At 30.7% G+C, this 12953-nt stretch overlaps 1 protein-coding gene across 1 annotated transcript in view; it reads right to left on the reverse strand.

Annotated features, from left to right (window-relative positions):
• Ptp69D (Protein tyrosine phosphatase 69D) overlaps positions 1–12953 on the reverse strand; it is a 378030-nt gene that overhangs the window by 136509 nt on the left and 228568 nt on the right. The window lies entirely within an intron of this gene.

A 12953-nucleotide genomic window follows, 5' to 3' on the forward strand; every position in this document is an offset into this window, starting at 1 on the left:
AAAGCATGTCAGTTATTATGTTTAATGTCAATTATTTTCATTTGTTGTTAATCTGATTAAAATGAGTGACCAGGGGGGTTACTCTCTATTGCGATGCGAAAGAAAAACTTAACAATTGGTACCCTCTACTCCGTTTTCGCATCGCAAACAAATGTGTTTAAAATATTTTTATTTACAAGTTTTGACATTTCATTTCGCTATTGTTTATTTTGTGGTACCAGTGTTGCTTATTTTGGGAAAGCGTTTGCGTAGACGATACAGAGTACTAATTGTATTCTTATCGCATCGAACTTGCTTTCGCATCGCAATACAGAGTAACCCCCCAGAAAAAAGTCCGTACTAAAACGATTAAATGTATTCAACAAAACCCAACTTGGCCAAACAATCAAAGGTCTGCCGTCAAACTGATTCCAATGTTATTAAACAGTAGCTTGCATGTGCTTTCGAACGGCTGTTATTGATTTTAGCGTGATGAAAAATATACCTAGAGAAATGATTCAAATTGAATCCTCGCTGGAACTATCTTCAGATCACTCACCCACTATTATTACTTTATTGAGCCCCCTAGAAATTGTATCCCCGACTGGTAATTTAGCGATGGCAGGCACAAGAATAAATTGGATCAAATATAAAAAATACCTCAGTACACATTGCTCGGAAAACATACCGCTAAGAACACCAGAAAACATCGATCACTCTCTTATCAATTTCGATAAAAATCTCAGAATGGCTGCTCAACATGCTACCCAAACCCCCCGACAATTCAGATATAATAGAATTAATTCTGCAGATGTCGAACGGCTCTTAAATGAAAAAAGAAGATTTCGAAGAGAGTGGCAATTGCACAGATCCCCCCAACTAAAATCGAAGCTTAAAGATTGCATAAAAAGACTTAAAAAGCTCTTGGAATTTCGAAAAATGGAATCATTGAATAAATATTTAGAAAGCCTGGACGCAACCCCGCAATCGGATTACTCATTATGGCGAGCAACAAAAAATCTTAAAAGACCTGTTATATGTAAGTCCCCCTTGCGAAATTCAAGTGGTGGTTGGGCAAGAAATGATACTGAAAAAGGGAATCTGTTTGTTAATCATTTAAAAAAAGTATTTACACCGAACACATCAAACGAAGCAATTGAGTTGCCACCTGTTGCACCCTATTTTGGAGCAGCCGTACCCCTACGTTTTGAGATTCGAGAGATCGAAAATGTTATTGCTGATTTAAATCCCAAGAAAGCGCCTGGTATGGACAAGATCAGCTACAAGATGCTTATGGAGCTACCCCGGATAGCAATAAAAATAATTCTTTTTATTTTGAATGCTATATTACGACTTGAATATTATCCTCCAGAATGGAAGGTTTCACTAGATGATACCCAAGCCGGGAAAAGATCACACAAAAGTAGAATCATACAGACCCATCAGCCTATTGTCTAATATATCAAAGCTATTTGAAAAGATACTTATGAACAAGTTGTACCCGATGTTAACTGAAAACAATTGTATTCCGAATCATCAATTTGGATTTAGAAGAAAACACAGTACTATCGAACAAACCCATAGACTTGTAAATATGGTGAGAAAAGCGTTTGAAGAAAAGAAATACTGTTCTGCACTCTTCATCGACATCTCTCAAGCGTTTGATAAGGTATGGCATGCTGGATTAATATACAAATTGAGTCAAAATTTACCGGCAAACACACATAAGCTGTTGGAAAGCTATTTAACTGGTCGAACATTTAAGGTTAAAGAGGGAAAATTTTTAAGTACTGCACAACCCATTGAAGCTGGAGTCCCCCAAGGCAGTATCCTGGGACCTTTTTTATATTTGATGTATTCGTCTGATATGCCAACTAACAATCGCACTCATACATCAACATTTGCTGATGATACTGCTATTCTAAGCATTCATGAAAACACTCAAGAAACGTCTCGTTACTTACAAAACCACATATTTGAATTAGAAAAATGGTTAAAACAATGGAAAATTAAAGTCAACGAGCAAAAATGTACACACATTACATTTACATTGCGTAGAGAATCATGCCCCCCTATTCATATCAATAACCAAACAATAATTCAACAATCGGAAGTGAAATACCTCGGAATACATCTCGATCGTCGCCTTACATGGAAAAGTCATATAGATGCAAAGTTGACTCAAATGAAATTGAAATCAATTCAAATTAATTGGCTTATTGGCAGAAACTCCACGCTTAGTTTAGATTGTAAACTTCTACTTTATAACATGATCATAAAACCGATATGGTGTTATGGCATACAGTTATGGGGCACGGCCTCAGCGTCAAATGTAGAAAAGATCCAAAGACGCCAAAACAAGTTTCTAAGAATGATCACAGTTGCCCCCTGGTATATCAAAAACGCGAATATACACAAAGATCTAAACGTGCCTATTGTAAAAACTGAAATCTCGAAAAACGTACAAAAATATTTTAAAAAAACTTGAAGTTCACCCAAACCCGCTGGCCCGCAACATATTAGATAACCGTGGCCACACTCGATTAAGAAGGAGGGACACAGCAGACCTAATCTAGAAGGAAGAATGCCAATTTAACCAAAACAACCATGAACACAAAATTTTTTCGTCCGGCACTGGCTGGACTAATTAAATAATAATATTAGATATAAGATTTGAACCACTTATTGTTAGTTCATTAAATAATGAAGATACAATAAATAAATGATGAAAAAAAAAAAAAATTAAACAGTAGCAGGAGAACTTGGCTTTGATAGAATACCTGGTTCAGGTAGAAGGAATGTCCTCATCATGTGTCTAAAGAAAATAAATAGAAAGCATTTTCAAAAGAGCTCCCAACACATCCGGTAGGAAAGCTGTCCGATTAGCAGAGTGCTCGAACTATTTGGTACGAAAAGTTAAAGCCAATGCAGGTTTAAAAACATACAAGGCTAAAAAAGTTCCTGACATGAACTCTGCTAAAAAATTGAAGTAAAATTTAAAAAAAAAAAAATACCTGCTGCATAATTTTTTTTTTAAACGTTTATTATAATATTGTATGTCGTCTATCTAAATGAATGCCAAGGTATGTGACGTGATCAGACTGTGAGATGTTCACACTGTTTAGTGTCACTGGTGGACTACTTCCTCTCCTAAGTGAAAACGTTATGTGCTTGCTTTTGATTTCATTCACTTGTATTCTCCAATTTTTTAACAACGTCTCCACGTGCCTGAGATAATAACAAAGTTTATAGATGCTACATTTAAGTCCACATGAGAACTTAGAATTGCAGTATGTGAGGTCCATTCATAATCAAAATTACTCATTGGGAAATAAATACTTTTAGAAATTTAAAATATAAATTATTTTACTCTGCTTTGAAAAATATATATGAAAAATTTTCATTTGGATTTTGAAAGCAAATCAATAAACATATTTTCTTTGAGAAATTCCGGAAAAAACTTAAAAAAAAACTATAAAAAAGAATTTTTAATAGAAATCATATAAAATATAAAGGTATTTATAGACGGCAATACTGAGTATTAACACTTTTCAAATTTAAAATATTATTGAAATCATTCGGTATTTCAAAAAATCGTTTCGAAAAAAAAACATTTCTTGTTTACACTAGTCCCAGCAAAAATTTTGTGAATTTTAGTAATGACAACTAGTTATTTCATGCATTCTTTTGTAAGGAGTGGTGGTTACCCAGCACATTATTTTATTTACTAGAATAAGTACTTATTTTTATACAGGCTGGTAATGAACTTTTGCATTTAGCACAGCTATGTAGTGTGTTTGTCTGGAAAACGGGAGGTTAGTGGTTCGCCACCTTTCAAAGCCATTAATTTTTTTGTTCATATCATATTCATTTATATGTTGATGTTAAAACTATTGTTAACTTCCAATAAAATAACTCGTACATGGAGCAGTGAGTTAGCAGCTTGACTATCAAACACAAGCAAATAATGTGACTATTCGATTCCCACACAAGGCAATATTGTGTTTTTTTTTTAGCTACATATTCTTGTTGTGAATTTACTACTTATTTCTCAACTGATTGTAAGTACATTTGTAAGCTTGACCCCTGAATTTTTTAAAAATCTCGAACAATGGTAAGTAGTGTTTCAGTCAAATAATAAGTAGTTATCGCTTTGCTCCAATTATACTTGCTGGCTTACTAGGTAAGTAAAGTTTTTGCTGGGGTATTACAAATATTTTATTTCTTTGTTGATTGATATTTTTCTAAAAAAAATTCTTTTTATTTTATATTTTCCTGACATTTTTGTTTGCCTTATTTGCATTTAAAAATACATACCCGATACATATGAAAATAAAATGTTTTTGAATTGTTTTAATTAAATTTTGAATACCGACTGTTTAAGTACAAATCTATTATTTTCGGTAAATCCTAGTGGTTTACTACTTTAGTTTACATCATTGTTGGAAAACTATTTTCAACGAGTAAACCGTTAACGGTATTTAAACTTTGTTTTGTCACCAACTACTTAGAAATAAGTTTATGCTTCATTCGTCTTTTGGAAGCCTTTTATTGCACTTCGTGCTTTATATATTGAAAAAAGGTAAAATTTTATTTTTAATAAAGGAAAGAGATTCTGCTCTTTTATTTTGAATTTTTAACCATTTAATAATTCTTGTGTTTTTATTTTTATTGATTTGGAACGGATATACGCCGAAACATTGGTCCTTCGAACCGGATAAAACACAAAAGAATTTCATCCTCCAACCCAAAAAAGGAAGTCTCCTTGCCAAGGAATTTTTGTGCCCTTTATTTGGAAATAATAGAACCATATATATAGAAAAGAATATAAAGAAAAACAACAAGTTATTGTCAAAATAAAAAAAGGAAATTTATTACATTGTGAATTAATACATTACTGTGCATTGATTTTATCAAAAAGTGTAATAATTTATACAGTACCTTTTGGCATTTTGCGATCGGTACCAATTTAATCAAGGCTGAGTTTGTTTACTTGGACGGACAGCCATAATTAATAATTAATATTTTCGTGCTTTTACAAATTAAATAAATAAAGTAACACAACTTTCCGCAGTTTTTTAAAAAAAAAATAATAATAAAAAAACTAATTAATTTGAAGTGGATAAATATATTGTGTATATTTTATATTGTGTGTGGAACAGTGAATGCTATTATGGCAAGTGTTTATATGCACATAATTTTTATTATTGTAATATTATTAATTGCAAATTATAATTTTCTTTTATTCATTTTAAATTTATTATTACTTAGTTTGTTGCACTTTACGGTGATTTTGTTGAATTTTATTAATAGCATTGTTTGTGTGTCGGTAATTTCTTAGTGAGATTCATATCTTCTTCTTCCTTCTTTTGCTAATACATCAGTAGTCACCCTACTGTCGGTCGATTTGACTATTACATTTTTTTATTATAAAGTTTATATTAGGGTATTCAATTAATCGGGTTTCTGGTTTAATCGGTTAATCGAGCAAATAATTAATCGAGGTTTAGATTTATTCGGTTAATAATCGGTTAATTTAAAATTATTCGATTAACCGAATAATTTATATGTTAATTTTAAATTGAAAATACAACAACGAATTTTGTGTACAAAAACATAAAAAACAGCAAATAAGGTATTTGAGATAATTATTGTTAACATATCGCCTATTTGCTGCAACAACGTCATAACTCTAAATCCGTGTTTTTTGAACTGAAAAATATAGTTTTATCAGTTTTCAAAAAAGTCAGTTATTTTTTGTATGAGTGTTTTTTTGTTGTAAACATCAAAATTAAAATTCATGTTTTCTCATATATTTGATAAGTAAAAATTTGGGTTAAATACGGATTAGAAAGATATTAACATGTACTATTTATATTTCTGAAATCGCATGATTTGTTGAAAATTTATTTAAGAAATAGTAAAATGTCATAAAACATTCAAAGACGTTTTTCTCGAAACTACTTTTTTTGAATTATGACGTTGTTGTAGCAAATGAACGATGTGAGTTTTTTAGGGTTTTAGTGACATCATCTGAAATTATTTTTTTTATAAAAAGAATATAATTTAAACGATTTTTTTCTTTAGATTTAATAAAACTTTTCTTGGAAAAAAAACTCTCTCGCTGATTGCATATGTTGGAGAAATCGAAAGCATGATAAAGAATATTCCTTTTTGGATTGTTTTAGATTTTGATTATTTAATAGTTTTGTTTAGATATGAAAAAAGCCTCATTTCAAAGAAGTTTCGTCTATACATGTAAACACAAAGAAAGTTTTAAATACATGTAAATTAAATATAACAGTTTTTATACATACTCACTAATCATGTTTATTGGATGTTCAAAAATATCTAATTTTAATTTGAATTTGAATTGAAACGGAAAAATAAATACAAACAAATTGTTTAAAGTGCAAAAAAAGGAATTACGGTTAATCGGTTAATCGACACAAATTAATCGGTTTATTTGTTATTTGAAAATCGGCAATTTCAAATTATTCGAACAGTTAACCGTTAAAAATTAATCGGTTAACCGATTAACGGTTAATCGATTGAATACCCTAGTTTATATAAATTTGCATTTTTTTTTGTAAAATTTAAACATCGCTTCATTGTTTGTGGGTTGTTCACTTCTTTGCTAATATTTATTTGAAAAATTGAAAATGCCAATGACACCTCTTGAACGTTTTATACGCGCTTCGGACGCTGTTATTAAATTTGAGGCAAATTTTAGTACGATTCGCGAAGAGGAATATCACGTCTACTATATAGAAGTTCTAAATAGTGAATTGAAATTATTATGGGAAAAAGTGAAGATTACTTTCGAAAAGTGTTTGCATGATCTTGAATCATCTGATGCCGCAGAGCCAGAGGATATTAAAGCGGCTGAAAGTAAATATCAGAGTACCCTTAATATTTTTGCGCGCTGTTCTAAGGCAATGAAGATCAAGATTGATGAGTTAAGTCGAAACCCAAAGACTCCGCTGCCGAAAATTGTGAATTAAAATTCGATAACGTCTGTCATAATTTACCGCTTCCGCCGTGTGATACGGACATCTTCAGTGGCGATTATCTTTCATGGCCTACGTTTAGGGATCTTTTTACTGCTTTATATATAAATAACAGCCGCCTCAGTAATATTGAGAGATTATGTTATTTGGTAAAAAGAACTGATGATGAGGCAAGGGAGATTGTATCTAAGTGTTTGTTTGCCTTGGATACTGTGACTAAGGAAACTAGTTCGTCACTAAAGAAGTTACAGCGGGGAATTAATAGCTTCTTAACGGCTATGTTAGTTTATGAGATTTCAACTCAGAATTGGGATCCAATAATAGTTTTTATTGGTATTCAACGATTACCCTCTCAGACAGTTACACTTTGGGAACAAAGTATTAAGGATAAAACTGCCTTATCTTTATGGAAAGATTTGGACAAGTTTTTAACCGAAAGGATTCAGACTTTAGATTGCATTCGCGATTTGACATGTTCCGAAACTGACAAAAAGGGCAATGAACGGAAGGTAAAGGTTCATGTTTCAAATACAAGTACATCGAATACTTGTATTTTTTATGTAATAACCAGGACCATTTATTACGTTTTTGTCGTCAGTTTAAAAGAATGTCCGTTTCTTGCGAGAACACATGAAGTTAAGGATTGTAAGAGTGAACATAGTTGTTTTATTTATAAGAGACACCATTCCTTACTTCATCGTGAAACGGTAGCTAACAATTCGCCACAATCATCCCCAGCTAATAATATTACTTCGATACCAGTTGTTCGATCGACTGAGTTGACATCACAGGGACCAACTACTTCTGCAGCCGCTCTGTCTAATGTAAATAGACAAGTCTATCATATATCACAGAATTCCTCTGTGTTATTGGGAACTGATATGGTCTCCATTATTTGCAATGATACCACGTATCTGGCAAGGGCCTTAATCGACACAGCTTCAGAAGCATCTTTCATTTCGGAACATTTGCGAAATCAACTGCGACTTCCGTCACATTCTACGAATGTAACGATTTCCGGTGTTCATGAGGAAGCTTCTACAACTTCGAGAAAGATTTGTACTATTCGTGTTGGTTCTCCTTTAGATAAAAGTATTGGTTTGGAGACTTCTGTTATCGTTTTACCTTCAATATCTGGTAATTTGCCTTCTTTTAATTGTCCTTCGGATATAAGAAGTGAATTACCTAATTTGCAATTAGCAGATAGTAACTTTTATCAAAGCAGGGCAGTTGATATTCTACTAGGAGCTGAATTATACCCGCATCTAATACTTGGCGAAGTTCAGAAAAATATAATTGGAAATTTAATGGCTCAGAAGACTGTATTTGGTTGAGTTCTGACGGGATCTATTGATGTTTCGCGAAACAAGTCTGTTAATGTTTTTTTAACAACGGTCACCCTTTCCGAGGAAGATAATTTGAACAGAAATCGTTATCGTAAACATAAGGCATTCATTCATTAATTTTGTAAAAGATGGAAAGAAGAATATTTAGTGAATCTGCATAAAGGATTTAAGTGGCAAGATCCACAAAAAGATATTGCTATAAATGATCTAGTCGTCATCAGAAATGAGCAATTACCGGCAACTGCGAGGAAGTTAGGCATTGTTGTGAATGTTTATACTGGTACTGATGGTCGCTTTCGCGCCGCGGATGTTCGCACATCAAATGGTGTCGTTTATCTACCTATAACTAAACTTGTTGTTTTGTATGTTTAATTCACTTATCACTTTTATATCAATTTACTTTTACTAACCTTTTCCTTTTACTAGAAAATGGACGCTGCTACCACAACTATGGATGTTGCTACCGATTTGTTTGATGATGGTCTTTTGGACTACGATGATGCGATGGATGTCGCCAATACCGCATCGGTTCCTAACATCGTTTCAATAAAAGTAGCAACTCTAGATAATATAACGTCTTTGCCAGCTCCGTCCATTTCGGAGACAACCGTCGCACCTGTTATTGTTAGCAATACGCCAACTATAACAGTAGAAATGGAACCATCCATAGTTACATACATAGAACAGGTGGAATCTTCGGACTCGAATTCGACCGGTCAGGGTTCTTTGCACAATCGTACGAGTCGTAAATGTCCCGTTTGTAATAAGAACCATCCTCTTCGATTTTGCTACAAATTCAGGGATATGAGTATGGAACGCAAGCTACGCACTGTAGCGTTGCATAGACTTTGCTCTCGCTGTTTGTCAAGCGGACAGAGCAAGAGTATTGCCTCCTGCAAATATTGCAAAAAAAAATCATAAGTCTTTACTCCATACTAATACCACTTCGAAGACTCAAAAGCGACCGATTTCCAATTTAAATCAGGTCCCAATACGTCAGGCAGTTTCAAGTCAGTTTGCAAGTCAAGCTATGTTTGGAAAAATCTAAAGTTGTATTACCTTCTGTTTTGCACTTATGTTGTCAAAACAGTTACATATGTGCTGAAATGATAGCCAAACTTCACTTGCCCGTGATTAAAATTGATAAGAACGAGTACTGTAGGGTGAAAATCGAGTCACTTCATGACACATTTCAAAGCCTCTATATAACGACTAAAGTTCAGAAAATGAACCGCATCAAGACTCCTCCAGTGCCGGATTCGATATTGGAACCGTTTCAAGGGTTTCAATTAGCGGATCCTACATTCAATCACTCGGGCAATGTAGCGTTGGTTTTGGGACCTGAAGTTGCTCCGCTTATTTTAAAAGGGAAGATACATACGAGCGCTGGGCTTCCACTTGCTCAATACACCATTTTTGGATGGATTATTTCAGGATTATCCCCATATTAATTTAAGTAACGATCTCTTTGATCGCAACAGGAGTCCTTAATGGCTCAAAATTGAATAAAACAACAGGAGTCCTTAATGACTCACATTTATTTGAAAAAAAAAAAAAATTATATATTCATTTATTACAGTCCACAGGTAACAAACTCATACTAACTTAATACTAACTACTACCCTGCCAACAATTACTATCCAAAAAGTGTCCCAAACGTATCATCTTGAAGTTGAAACTCATCGAATATGATATCGCTTTCTTATCGTAATAGTGTCACAGTGCGGGAAAAAACGTGCCACGCATATGATACCTACCAATTCTATCCATTTAGTGTATTATTATTATATCTAAATTTATGTCTAAAATGTGTCCAGAGAGAAGATAATGTTTCCAATTCTGCTTCTTGCATTAAAATGGAAATATTTTATTGCATTCCAGTTATGAAAACACTATGCATATACTTATTTACATTAAAAATAAATAAATAAATAAATGATATAACATAACATAATATGACTTTAATTAAAAACAAGTAAGAGAGCTATATTCGGCTGTGCCGAATCTTAAATACCCTTCACCAAATTATACTTTAAAATAAAAATTTTAAATATTTTTAGGTAAACAAAAATTAAATTTTATTTTTCCAATTTTTTGAAATTTTTTTTTTTTCGAAATTGTTTTTTAATTTTTTTTTAAACTTAGTGAAAAAACCAATTCGGGTTAAAAAATATTTTTTCGATTTTGACCCATTGTAGGTCCAACTTACTATGGTCTTATATACGTCGTTGCAAAGGTCTTTGAAATATCTATCGTTAGATATCCATATTGTCTATATTAATGACTTAGTAATACAGATATAGGTCAAGAATATATCTCAGCCATTTGTGAACCGATTTCTTCGGAAAGTCGATTTCAACCCACAGACGGACATGGCTATATCGACTCCGCTATCTATAACGATCCAGAATATACTATATACTTTGTGGGGTCGCAAATGAAAAATGTAGAAAATACAAACGGAATGACAAACATATATACCCTTGCCACTCATGGTGAAGGGTATAATAATTTTCTTTAGAATATCTTGTCTATAACTATATTTTCTGTGGAATAGGACATGTTGTGTATAACAATATTTTCTATAGAAAATCTTGTGTATAACTATATTTTCTGTTGAAAATCTTGAGTGTAACATTTTTCTCTAGGAAATAAAATAATTTTCTATAGAAAATCTTGTCTATAACTATATTTTCTGTAGAATAGGACATCTTGTGTATAACAATATTTTCTGTAGAAAATCTTGAGTATAACAATATTTTCTGTGGAAAATCTTGAGTATAACAATATTTTCTGTGGAAAATCTTGAGTATAACAATATTTTCTGTAGAAAATCTTGTGTATAACAATATTTTCTGTAGAAAATCTTGTGTATAACAATATTTTCTGTAGAAAATCTTGTGTATAACAATATTTTCTGTAGAAAATCTTGTGTATAACAATATTTTCTGTAGAAAATCTTGTGTATAACAATATTTTCTATAGAAAATCTTGTGTATAACAATATTTTCTATAGAAAATCTTGTGTATAACAATATTTTCTATAGAAAATCTTGTGTATAACAATATTTTCTATAGAAAATCTTGTGTATAACAATATTTTCTATAGAAAATCTTGTGTATAACAATATTTTCTATAGAAAATCTTGTGTATAACAATATTTTCTATAGAAAATCTTGTGTATAACAATATTTTCTATAGAAAATCTTGTGTATAACAATATTTTCTTGTGTATAACAATATTTTCTATAGAAAATCTTGTGTATAACAATATTTTCTATAGAAAATCTTGTGTATAACAATATTTTCTATAGAAAATCTTGTGTATAACAATATTTTCTATAGAAAATCTTGTGTATAACAATATTTTCTATAGAAAATCTTGTGTATAACAATATTTTCTATAGAAAATCTTGTGTATAACAATATTTTCTATAGAAAATCTTGTGTATAACAATATTTTCTATAGAAAATCTTGTGTAAAACAATATTTTCTATAGAAAATCTTGTGTATAACAATATTTTCTATAGAAAATCTTGTGTATAACAATATTTTCTATAGAAAATCTTGTGTATAACAATATTTTCTATAGAAAATCTTGTGTATAACAATATTTTCTATAGAAAATCTTGTGTATAACAATATTTTCTATAGAAAATCTTGTGTATAACAATATTTTCTATAGAAAATCTTGTGTATAACAATATTTTCTATAGAAAATCATGTGTATAACAATATTTTCTATAGAAAATCATGTGTATAACAATATTTTCTATAGAAAATCTTGTGTATAACAATATTTTCTATAGAAAATTGTGTGTATAACAATATTTTCTATAGAAAATTGTGTGTATAACAATATTTTCTATAGAAAATTGTGTGTATAACAATATTTTCTATAGAAAATTGTGTGTATAACAATATTTTCTATAGAAAATTGTGTGTATAACAATATTTTCTATAGAAAATTGTGTGTATAACAATATTTTCTATAGAAAATTGTGTGTATAACAATATTTTCTATAGAAAATTGTGTGTATAACAATATTTTCTATAGAAAATTGTGTGTATAACAATATTTTCTATAGAAAATATTGTGTATAACAATATTTTCTATAGAAAATCTTGTGTATAACAATATTTTCTATAGAAAATCTTGTGTATAACAATATTTTCTATAGAAAATCTTGTGTATAACAATATTTTCTATAGAAAATTGTGTGTATAACAATATTTTCTATAGAAAATTGTGTGTATAACAATATTTTCTATAGAAAATCTTGTGTATAACAATATTTTCTATAGAAAATTGTGTGTATAACAATATTTTCTATAGAAAATTGTGTGTATAACAATATTTTCTATAGAAAATCTTGTGTATAACAATATTTTCTATAGAAAATCTTGTGTATAACAATATTTTCTATAGAAAATCTTGTGTATAACAATATTTTCTATAGAAAATCTTGTGTATAACAATATTTTCTATAGAAAATCTTGTGTATAACAATATTTTCTATAGAAAATCTTGTGTATAACAATATTTTCTATAGAAAATTGTGTGTATAACAATATTTTCTATAGAAAATTGTGTGTATAACAATATTTTCTATAGA

Source organism: Calliphora vicina, chromosome 3 (genome assembly GCF_958450345.1).
Source record: "Calliphora vicina chromosome 3, idCalVici1.1, whole genome shotgun sequence".
Lineage (NCBI taxonomy): Eukaryota > Metazoa > Arthropoda > Insecta > Diptera > Calliphoridae > Calliphora > Calliphora vicina.